The following is a 12,339-nucleotide window of genomic DNA, read 5'->3' as shown; positions in this document are numbered from 1 at the left end:
TCAGAAAATGAAAAACAAAGAATAAGATAAAGTTTATTTAAATATTCTTCTGGAAATTATTTTTTGCAAACATTTACATGTAATACAGCGAAATTTTCTAATCTAAAACGGATATTACCACTATTGCTTATTATGCATCTTTTATTGCTAATGTCTTCTGCAAATAAATGAAAGTAATTATTTTAATCAGATTTTTATTTTCATCAGTGTAGTTGATTTTTTTTTGCTAGGGAATCAGAGCTGTTATAGTATAACCATGTTTTAATGTACGTGTCGTTTAGTACCAAGCACAACTTAACATATGGTCAGTCGTATGACATGACTCGTACCCATCCCGGGATCATGTGGATTATGAAACCAAACTCTAATTTTATTATTCTTCATTCACCACCGCTGCCCTCGCTGCCTCAGCCATCATCGGCCTCTAGCTGTAAACTCCGAGCGATGCAATGGGCGATTGCATCCATCGCAACCGACAACACTGCAGCCGACCTCATCAAGCACAGAATGACAAAAAGTGCGCCCACTTCTATCATGCATATTCGCAGACCCACCGGCAGTTCTACCGCTGGTGACTGCATGCTGTCGCTGTGTGAGTAAACACAGCGAACGAACGAACGATACGAAAAATGCGTGAGCAAAAAGCACGTCAGTACGCGCTGCTGTCACAAATTGTAATGACTCGCATACGGCAGGCACTGCTTCTTTTATACACAAAGAAAATCTTCCGGTAGACCCGAAGGCCCGTGACATACCGCATTCTGATGTCCGTGTTAGGAACGCACGGGATTGGTTACGTATGAAATTTTTACTGGCTTTGACAAGAATGGAAATTTTCAATAGTTTATATTATAATCCTAAGTTTCAATAAAATAGGCAAAATGGTGGAGAGAGTCCGAGTCGATTGATATATAAATCTTAAAAATCCATCGAAAGATAAAGGCGCTAGAAACGTTTGAAATCTTCCCTTCCAGCGTAACGCTCTCGATTCCCAAAAATCTAAATGACACCTAGTATAGTAAAGAAAGACGTAAGTCCTACGTCAAAAAAGTGCCTAAAATGTGAGTGAGTTTTTTGCACACATACAGATATCACCTGAATTTGTCGAGCTGAGTCGATTGCTATATGAACGTCGGCCCTACGGGCCTTCTATCGAAAGTTCATTTTTGGAGAGAAGATAGCCTTTCAGTACACCTTGGTTCTCATACACCAGGCAAAACAGTTTAATAAGTATTGTTGATATGTACGTACATATACGGAAACAAAATAAAAATAAATTAAGTAGGGACACGGCAGGTATTTTCGTCTGTTCGTCATAGTCTCGAAAACCAATAAAAGAGACGCTTTTTTGTAAAACTCATACGTACCAAATCGTAAGCTCAGGAGAAACGTTCTGCTATAGTGGAGTTCTAGCAAATGTACGTTACTTTCGTTGATTTTAGCCCCTACGACGATGGACGGAAATACCTGCCGTGTCCCTATCCGTTTTGTATTTTTTGTTACAAGTAGGGGAACAGTTCGGCACTTCATCTCATAGCTCCCATTTCCATCCCATCAAAAATAAAGCAATGAAAAGGAATTTGATTTGTTTTTTTATTTTTGTGCTTTTTTCAGAAGTGAGCAAGAATAAGCGACAATTTTGATGCTGTATTTCTCTGTTTTGCGATGAGATGAATATATACTTGATTAAGTTGAAAACCGGAATACGGGACTAGCGAAGTTGGATTTTTCTCGCAATCCGTACGTTAAACCTAACTTCGCTAGTGGCGCGCTAGTCTAATTAGGGCCTAATTAGACTAGCGCACTACTAGCGAAGTTAGGTTTAACGTACAGATTGCGAGAAAAATCCAACTTCGCTAGTCCCCCATTTCGGTTTTCAACTTGACTAGCGATATGTTCAGTGAGATGGAAAATGGAACAGTTCCCCTATATGCCCATAATATTTTGAGTATGTATGTAAGTATGTCCTGGTTCAAGGTACTTCAAATGGATTTGGTATGTTCTAATTTCCGGTGAGTTGATGAGCAGGGCTAGTAAAACCATCAAATCCCAATTTTTGTTCTGCGCCGAGCAATTATCAAGCCACAGAGTGATAACGGCTTTGTCGCCCAGGGAAAGTAAAAAATTGTAAAAAACACTAGCGATGTGATTAGCTTTACGCCCTGTAATCACGTTGTTCCACAGAAAAGCAAGAACTGGACCGTTGTGTGACCCGCCCAATGGAGCAAAAGTTTCATTGAAAGCAAAAATAGCCTCTTTAAAAATTACGCCTGGGCCTACCACATAAACGAACTCATAAACGAACCTCTTTAAAAGATTCCATTCTTGGTAACTGAATCACCTATATCATCAATATTAATATTATCTAATTTTATAGTTCCCATACAATATGCTATCTCTAATTATCCCTAAATCCGGGTAAAACTTCAAAGAAAATCGTTGTTTTTCGCAGTTTTCACGTATTTCTTGACGATTTCTATGAACCGCGTGAAAACCCTATAAAATCCATGTAAAAAACGAGTATATCCCAAAATCTACGTAAAAATAGTTGGGTGAAATTAAAAAAAAAACGCGCAAAAGGTGACCCAAGTGCATTTGAGTTAAACACATTATTAAATCATTCTTTAGCTTTAAGTCAGGCTATTGACATCCTATTGTTCAGCCCAGAGGCGCATCCACGTTCCAAATCGTGGGTAGGACAAATACGAGAAATGACTATTAAGGCAACAGTTATGGTGTTGAAAAATCGATGCAAATTTTACATGAAATCAACTCTGAATATCGAAAATCTTGACTCCCGGGCAGAATCCTCACAAAAGTTGTGAAATTTTCATTGGTCTTCAGGACAAACATTGTATTTCCAAATAGCAGGATTGTACATTTCACAGTTGCCAGTTGCTCTTTTAATTAAAACGATGATGATCACAGTCGATCACTCTCAATGTCCATTAAAAATGACAAGTTGCTACGATTCGGGAGCTATACCCCATGATAAGTGCTTTGAAAACAGCCCCAATTGCGGGGGACACTGGGTCTGATTATTAATTTCAATTTGTTTATACAGCTGTGCGAAAAAATATGGTCCTAAACGGAAAATGAGCGAAAACGAAGCGTTTTATCATAACTTTTCTGTGGGTCTGCCTATCCAATTCTGTTTTTCATGACTTGACTGCCTCTCTCGTTGTTTGTTATCTATTAGGAGTTATTTTTGCAAACCCTGCGTACTCCACATACCACAGAATCAAGCTTTTTTGATAGAAAAGACGCGTACTACATGTGCACAACGATCCGTCAAGCACAAATTATTTAACTTCATTGTATCGTGATTCAAGACAAAAACAACCTACTCATCGCTTGCCCGGTGACTGCTGCAGTCAGAGTAATTAGCTCAAGAACTTCTGGAGAATACTAAAATAATTTTTGCTTTAGAAGTGTTTCCAAAATTATTGTTGAACTTTTTTTTTCTCAGTCATCATGTACATGAAATTAGGATTTTTTTAATTTGGTTCATTCGAATTTCTGTTCCTTCCATCTTTTGCCTATCCGACCTCTAGTAATTTCTCCTTCTTGTCTCCCATTTTCTTGTCTCACTGCCCATTCTGTAATGCTTCTGATTTTTGAAAATCTTTACAAGCTTCCACAAATTTCTGCAAATCTTTAATGGTTTCAAGCAATTATTAATAATATTTGATGTTTATTAACTTTCAAAATTTGTCACGGACCTTGACGATTCAATATCAAGAGATCATACCCCTTGCGGACCATATTTCATGCGGGCTTAAGGATGATTGTGATTCCATAGATTTCAATAAACCCTTCCAGGCTTCTTTTTCCCGAGGACTTCTAAAAATCCATTTAAACTAGATATGATTATAATAAAATGCTGAAAATGTTGTAAAATTTGAAAAAATCACATCTTTAGATTCCTATAACTTTTGCTAATCCTCCAAAAACTATGAGATACTTTTGGAATTAAAACGCAATGCCTGGGCTCGTTAAGAACAATCAGTGGACTATTTTTTAGGATCTTCTGGATAACTTTGGAACTGCATTTGTTAACACAAAAACTACATACCGTAAACTGTCTAACGTTTGATCAAATTTTTAAGACTTGGAAAATCAGACCTACCAGACAGCATTGCAATTAAATAGTTACCTAGGTGATATGTTCTTACCATAATCATGGGTAGGACAATGCCTTGACTGTTCCACCCAGGAATATTCATGCGTAGGACATGTCCTACTTGTCCTACCGACTCCCGGCGCCACTGGTTCAGCCCATCGCCAGATCGTAGCCAGGATGTCCCGGGCTATATTTTTTTTCATACTGCGTTTAAATGATGACAGCGGGCTATGTCTATTGATGATGATGACACCGCGCTTGTCACCGGGTCGCTTTAAATTATTTGGTTCAAAATTGGGTACTAAAATGAAGATTTAAAACTCGATATTATTTCAAAAAATTATTAATTTCGTTATTACGAGTACTGCAATGTTAATTTTTCACTCAAAAACAACATTATGATTGCGTAATCATAAAATTTTAATAAAGTAAACATGTCTTGTTTGTCGTTTCAGGTCAAGGTTGACGTCACCTTTTTAGTTCAAAAACCTTGCCACGTCAGAAAATAAATCATTGTTTTCCCACTGGGCACTCGACTTTGGCATCGGCTGTGACAGATTAAAATCAGATGATTGTTTTAGCTGTTTCTTAACAAAGTGTCTCGTTCAGTTTTCTTAGAATATCAATTTCCATTAACATAAGTGTTACGGGTTTTAACTCAAAAATACTGAGAAATGCTATCAGGGTATTTGAAAGCAGACGTGAACACTCTTCCAAAAGTGGATTTTTTCAAGATTCAGCAATTTTTATAAACGAACGGTAAGTTCAGAGATGCAAACAAACGTGGGAAAATTCAAAGTTAGTTTACATCTTTATTTTCTACAGTAATCTGAAGCTATTTAACATTTAGATCTCGCAGTCCAGATTACCTGAGGTCAACTAAAGGCAGGGTGCTGTATAAATTGGAAAACAATTTGTATACGGTCAAAGCTAAGGTTGTACCGGAGCACAAGATGACGAAGAGACAATACAGCGTTGTAGCGATTATTAACACTCAAGAGGAGAAGATTGAAGACGTTTATTGTGAAAGTGAGAGCGACGGATGCTAAGCAGCTGCAGTAAACATGCAATAGCATTTCTAGTTTTTCTTTATGAAAAACATTCGTCACCTTCACCGACTGATTCCCCATGCTTATGGAAGGTTCCACACCTGGCACGCGTTGATGAAAACATCAACAATTTTGATATTGGAAATTACACTGCTTCTGGCATCAAAAGGAAAAACACCTCGATGAATGGGAGTGAACCGTTTCTTAAAATGCTATTAGAAAAGTGTCCTGCTTTGAAATACTACAAACCATCACCCCCAAGTGATTTATGTTGCATGCATAATTTAATGCTTGAATTCAAATCTGAACAGCGTATAATTTGCGACTATAAAAGCTTTATTTCCCACTGCAAAGAAGTTATTGCAGAACACGCTTGTGCGATCAGTGAAATTAACACAAAAGGACAAAACTCATCTCTATGGTTTTATTTGAAGTTTGGCAGAATAACTGCGTCTAAAGTGCATGAACTCTCTCGTTGTTCTAGTCCAGATGAAGCTTTAGTCCGTTCTGTTCTTGGACACAGCAGTAAAACTACAAAAGCTATGGAAAGAGGTTTGCGGTTGGAGCAAAAAATTGTCAATATCATTAGAAAACACTACAAAAGTGTGAGACGTTGTAAGTTTTTTCTACATCCTCGGTATCCTTCCTTTGGTGCGTCACCTGATGCAATTAACGAGACAACTGTTTTCGGAATAAAATGCCCTTTTAAGGATGAGAACGTTAAGTACTATGTAGACGATAATGGGAATCTCGAAGATAAAGTTAATTGTCAAATTCACTTACAAATGGTTATGTCACAAAGACAAAATGGAGTGTTAGTACTTGTGTTTTATGAAGTGTTTTGTGTTATATGAAGTGGAATGCAGAGTTTTATGAAGTGGATTATGACAAAAGCTGCATAACGAATGTCATGAAATCTATCTATAAGTTTTGGTGTGAGCACATTTTTAACAAATTATACGTTTTCGTTTTCGTTTTAAATGGAGTAGAAAAAAGCATTAATAAAAGAAAACTATGTTGAAGGGTTTTAAAAATATCCACATTTTTTTATTTTTCTCATTTTTAATCAGTTTTCCTTTCAACGTATTAACTTGCCTTGCAGATTGACTAATCCAGCTATAATTACAACAATATCATCGAATTTATCAAATAATGTGCGTGTCAATTCAGCATGTGGAGCACATATTTTGTACTCCCTAAATCTCCTTATCAATCGTTCGACGTGAATTCTGCACTGTCGACTTGCTTTGCTATCATTGAATCTTCTTTAGATAATGGCTCATCATTCGACACACTAGGTGGTCTGACTAACACTCCTTCGGCAGTCGCTACGTCCGTTGCTACATTTTTGAAACCACGATCGGCTAAAACGCCTGCTCCTGGCTGTATCATATTCAAATAGCCTGACCTCCGAACTGGTGCCGGTCTAGGCACTTTTCGGATTGGAAATTGTCTCGACTTCCCTGGGCATAAAAGTATCATCGTGTTAGCCTCATGATATACGAATGCAAAAATGTTAACCTGGCTTAGAAACCTCGCAGTTAATAACTGTGGAAGTGCTTAATGGACACTAAGCTGTGAGGCGGCTCTATCCCAGTGTGGGGATGTAATGCCAATAATGTAACGGCCATTCGGTCCGTTACAGTTTTGTAAATATTTAGTATAATTTAATATGAATTAATGTAATTATAGAAAGTAGTTTAATTAATATTTTCCTGTAAATAGTATAAAGCTATGAAATAATTCCATTCCAGTACACCGCGTTTCAAAAGCTCTTTTATTCTCTCACGCTCGCAGAACGCGCAGAACGTTCTAGATCAACGTGCCTACCATGTGGCGAGCGCGTGTGATTACGTCACGGGTCGGGTAGTGACCATCCACCTGGGGAAAATCCCAACAAAGCCTCTTTGATAATTTTCGGGAAAGATCGGCAGGCAAAGTAGGCTGCGATCCGAATGGATTAATTGCTTCCTGCACTTCGATCGTTAGGAGGGGGAAATGCGATCTAGGAACTTCGTGAGGTCAAAACCGAAGGCTAAGAATTAGGACAATCTTACATTTAATCTGAGGATTCTTGACTGTGACTCGTTCACTTTGATCTGGATTGTGGAAGAGGCAGGAGTTGTCCGATTTAGTTTCGCGTCGTGAGGTGATTTGTAAGCTAAAAAGTAAGTCGATCGAACTATCGTGCGATCAATCAAACGTGCTAGCAGTAGGAAGTGTGCGAGTGTGGAGCGTAAAACAGAGTTGTGGCAAGTGTGCGCGAGACCCGTCACCTCACAGGTTTTAGCCAGCGACTACTCCAGCCAGCAGCTTCAAAGTTTCCCGGCGGTCCACTTTGCCGGAAGGGGCCGCGATCGACATTTTCGCGCCCAGGCAGGGCGAAGGCAAAGCAAGTCAGCAGCAACAGCAACCGTTTTCCCGCTGTCGGTGACGACCGAGAGCGCAGCAGCAGTAAAGACCACATCTCGTTGGCGAGGCGCCGTCGGCGCATGAGGAATTCCGTAGCGTAGTAGAAGGAAGAGCGCGCACCGCGACCGCGGTGTAAGAGACCGGCATCGTGTTAGATGAGCCGTAGGTAAGCGTCACCTTCTCCACCATCCCGTAAGCACATGGCAAGCGTCGCCATCTCCGTCCGTGGAGCACGTGCGTAGGCGTCGTCCGCTCAACAGGCCGCCTGCGGCACCGCACCGTTCTTCGACCGGTCAACAGCATCGTCCAGCAAGCGACCGATGGCAGCGTCCCCGTCGTAGTGAACAACGCCGACAAAAGTGATGGTCCGTAAGTAAACGCATGCATGCAAATTGGAATCGCCCAAGCGCGCTTGGCGAAGAATATTTTTTTGGATTTGCCGCTCCCAATTTTGGTTGGTGATGCACGGCCAGTGAGAGGCTACTTTTTCTATTAGCCGATCCCAGAAAGTGAATGCCCACACCGCACAAAAGCACGTGATAGGAGATAATAAGATTACGAAAGAATAGAAGCGAACAGAAGAAGTGAAGAGAGAGAGAGAGAGTTTTTGAATGGATAGATTGTAGGCCTACGAAATAAATAATTGAATTAAACTGCGAATATGTATATTGTTTGATGAGTTTGAATAAATAGCAATAGGGTACCACAGACAATCCGACTTGTTTAGTTCGCAGGAACGAGAAGAGGTAATGTAGAGGAGGTTTCCATGTCACCCGGTTTCGTTATTTTGTAGCATTTTCTTTTGATTGTTTTACTGGGGAGGTTGGCCCTGAATCCAACCAACGGACACTCTCTATTTTTTCAGATCTGATCGGGGTGAGCTGTTTATAGCCAACCGATGATGATAACGACTGTAAGCGGATATTCTGCCTTCAACTAGATTGTTTTTGCTCTTCTTAACGATCGAGCGTGTTTTGAAGGGGGAGTAATTTTCTTTGGAATCCCTATAGCCTGTCGATCTTCGCGCTTTCCTTCCATTATTGGAAGATAATAACCCTTTCCCCTGAAAGGTCTTAGGCCGGGCAACCCTAGAACAGGTGGATGGTCTCCATTAGGAGTGGCGCTTAAACCATCCGCTAATCCTTTCGGAAGGCGCGGACGGATCGTACGGTTATAATAAGAAGAAGAAGAAGAAGACCTCCGAACTATTTTCTGGTCGCTCGCTCTACCAGGAAACGCTTTCGAAACAAATGTGACCAATCCACAGGGAGTACACGACACTAAATACTTCAACTGCCGTAATCTGGAAAAGTGACGTAACAGCCATTTTACAACATGCATGTTTTCCATTTTTCTGTTAAAGAGCTCGATGAATAGGGTAAATGATATATTTTGGACATGTACATATTTTGGACAAGCCTGAGCTTTTTCGATCAATTTTAGATAATGTGTAGGAAAATTTATATCGAAAGTATTATCATTGCATACGTTTACCTCAACTCTAGCGGCTCCTGATGAGAATTCACAAAACAACTATTATTTATCTTTAAAATTATCTAAAATGTAAAGCTTTCTACCAAAGTGCCTGCTGGACGCCAGTATGCAAGAGAACATGCATTATAGGACTCTTCGTAACATGCACCTGAAACACGTTTAAATTGGTTCAAACGGCAATCTTTTGGTCCTGCGGCCAAAGTTTAATTGTAATTGAGATACTAACATATTACAATCACTTAACATGAACTTGAGACGGATGAAAAAGGAGTGACCAAAATGAAGTTATGGTTTTATGCATCAGACATTTATTGGTCACCCCATGTACAGTACATGGATGAACCATTAATTGCCAACTTTCAGGCTGTTTTCAATGATATCGATAAGATTGCGAAACAATGTTAATTTCTGGTTTAATCTATGTCAGTTAAGCAAATAAATGCATTTAAATGAATGTGGATACGTGTAGGTAAGTCATACCATTGAGATTTGTAGGTGGCCATTTTTAAATTAGGAGAAAATGACTCTGTCCAAAATATATACATTTTCCATGTCGAAATTATATATTTGATGTCCAAAAAGAAAATATTTCAGTTCGCAGTATATCACAGTTTACACCTAGTAAACGTAATTTACTCGAAAATTGAGCAATGGAGACACAAGACTAATAATAGATTATGTATTTGGATGAACCTAGTGGTTTTCAATTGTTTTATACTATTCAATCTCGATATATTTTCTAATGAATGTCCTGCGCTTGTCCAAGATACATCATTTACCCTAGTACTCGTTAACACCATTTTTGGAAAATGGCGTATACGTCACTTTTTCAGATTACGGCAGTCAATGTGTTGCATGATTTGTACTGCGAATAAGTAATGGACTGCAAAACGGGATTACCTGATTTCATAATTTGTACTTCGAAACAGTCGATAATACTTTGAACGTTGGAGTATTTGTGAAGGAACGCGAAAGGTAAAAACCTTTTGATTTCGTTAGCTGCAGGCCAGAAAATCAGTTCCCTCAGTTCCTTGGCAACTACAGGAACCCAATCGTTGAAAATTTGACCTACGCGTGCACTTGTCAAACCAAAAGCATCTCAAAGGATTTCGAATGACTCATTCAACCTTATCTTTCGAAAAACAATCATTAAGTCTCTTTCACTTATATTGGTAGTCAGATAGCGTTGCTAGAACAAAGTAGTTTTCATTTGAGACTCCTAAATAGTTCATTGATTTCATTTTCACCATTGTTTGCATATGACAATAAACCTCTTTCGGAGCAATTTCCTTGCTATTGAATTCATTTAAGCTATCTCTACTGGGCGAATTTAAACTTCTAATAGACCCTTTGTTTGTCTGTAAAGAAGATGCTTCCGAATTCTGACCACAAGACATTGGCGTAGAAGGTAGTGTTTGATTTGTTACAAATTCGAGTCCTGTCTGTACCCCTTTGGTTTTGGTCGAAATGCTACACTGGACCGACGCAGATGATTGGAACAGTGTATCAGTTGCAATACTTCGGTCTACCATTCTCTGCTTACAACTCGGCATAATATTACATCTCGAACTAATATCAGTTAACTTGGACCCTGAAATCATAAGAACTAAATTATTTTTCTATGCTTTGAAGGAGAAGATTCCGAGAAAGATCCATAAATTAAGTCTTGCAAATTTATCTTTTTAAACACCTTTTTTCTGTTTCTGTTTTTCATTTTTTATATTTCGCCTCAGATAGTCACGTTTCTAACAATCGCCCTCCCTTATACATGCGTAACGTACTTTATGGATGACTCCTAAGAAAAAGTAAACTTACTTTTCAGAAATTGCGAATATCTTATAGGTTCGTCTGATTTGCATTTCTCTTTGGTACGTTAGTTAGGTGTTCGGGCTGGTAAGTTTTTATGCGGTAGAATGTCTGGACACAAGAGGATGCGTTCTCGCCTATGTTCTCAGATTTTACATTTGCCATTCAATAGTCACAAGCCTGAAACATATAGAAAGATTACACATATAAAACATTGTCATTTGCTTAATAAATAGGATACTGAATTGAGAAATATTTCCGGCTGGCTTTAGCTGTTACGGAATAGCTTCGTTTCCTTATCTTTTTGCCTTTCTCGTACAACAAAGTTGTACCGAAAGGCTATCATTTCACTCCAAAATCGTACTTTTTATAGAAGTCTCGGAGATCTATGATGTTATATATTTACCAAACGACTCAGCTCGTCGAGCTGAACAAATGTCTGTCTGTCCGTGTGTATGTGTGTGTGCACACGAAAACCGAAAAACATTAGCCTCTTTTTCATATATAGTAATTCTTAACCGATTTTCTCGCAACAAGTTGCATTCGACGGGGGACAAACCCTAGTTGATCACAATTGGATATAATCAAGATCGGTCATTGTGTTCAATTGTTATGAGGAAAATGGTGTGTTGAACCATATACGGTTGGTTGGTTATTTACCTTACAGCGTTTGCAAGAGCCGTAATGTAGGCAATTATGTATGATGTGTATCACACTAAGGCAAAATCACCGCTAGGTGGATTAATCTGGGTTTTTCTATATGGAAATACTTGCCTCAAAATGCTTTTCGCATACAAACGTCCTTTTCATTTCCAACCATTTTGGCACTGGCTTTGCCGCTCCTGTGTAACCATGCCGTCCGGGTCTCTAAATCCTTCGGAACCGGAAAGAAATGTAAATTCGGCGATTTCTTTTTATCTGAAAAGCAATTTTGCACAACACAAGCCATTTTTCGTAAAACGTAAACATAATTATGAAGGTCAGCAGTGCGTCAAAAGATGATAATTTATTATATCCTGTTTTTTTGGATTCCACCAGATTGTATGTTTATGGGTTGTCCTATATATGGTTGTCCTGTGTTGTCTGTCAAATTTCTAAAAACTATGAACAATTTGAAAAAAAAAATTTCGGATGTATTTTCCTTGTTTTTTCTTCGGTGCATCATCGTCATGCGGTTTTTGATGGTATCGATAAATTATGTCGCTGATATTGTATTGAAAGAAATAGTATCGCCATTGAATATTATCAATTATTTAAAAAAAAATACCAACCTAATCTTAGCGTTATATCCCAAAGAGAGCGCAGCAAACATCTTGCGGTATTCCTCTTTCGTCCGCTAGAGGATACGTGTATGAAAACGGCTTACAAAATGTCTGCGCATTGTAATCCAACGGACCACGCCGTCGTTGAACAGAGTTACGCTGGCTAAACTGCAAAACGAACGACTGTTGCTCC

The 12,339-nt window shown here is 38.9% G+C and overlaps 2 pseudogenes; one reads left to right on the top strand and one right to left on the bottom strand.

Annotated features, from left to right (window-relative positions):
- Positions 1-4,797: 4,797 nt before the first annotated feature.
- On the top strand, positions 4,798-6,193 carry LOC134209406 (uncharacterized; annotated as a pseudogene).
- Positions 6,194-9,907: 3,714 nt separating this feature from the next.
- On the bottom strand, positions 9,908-11,833 carry LOC134209405 (uncharacterized; annotated as a pseudogene).
- Between the last annotated feature and the right edge of the window lie 506 nt (positions 11,834-12,339).

The sequence above is a fragment of the Armigeres subalbatus genome, chromosome 2, assembly GCF_024139115.2.
Source record: "Armigeres subalbatus isolate Guangzhou_Male chromosome 2, GZ_Asu_2, whole genome shotgun sequence".
Taxonomy (NCBI): domain Eukaryota; kingdom Metazoa; phylum Arthropoda; class Insecta; order Diptera; family Culicidae; genus Armigeres; species Armigeres subalbatus.
The sequence above is the reverse complement of the archived record's forward strand: the minus strand, read 5'-3'. Positions and strand labels throughout refer to the sequence as shown.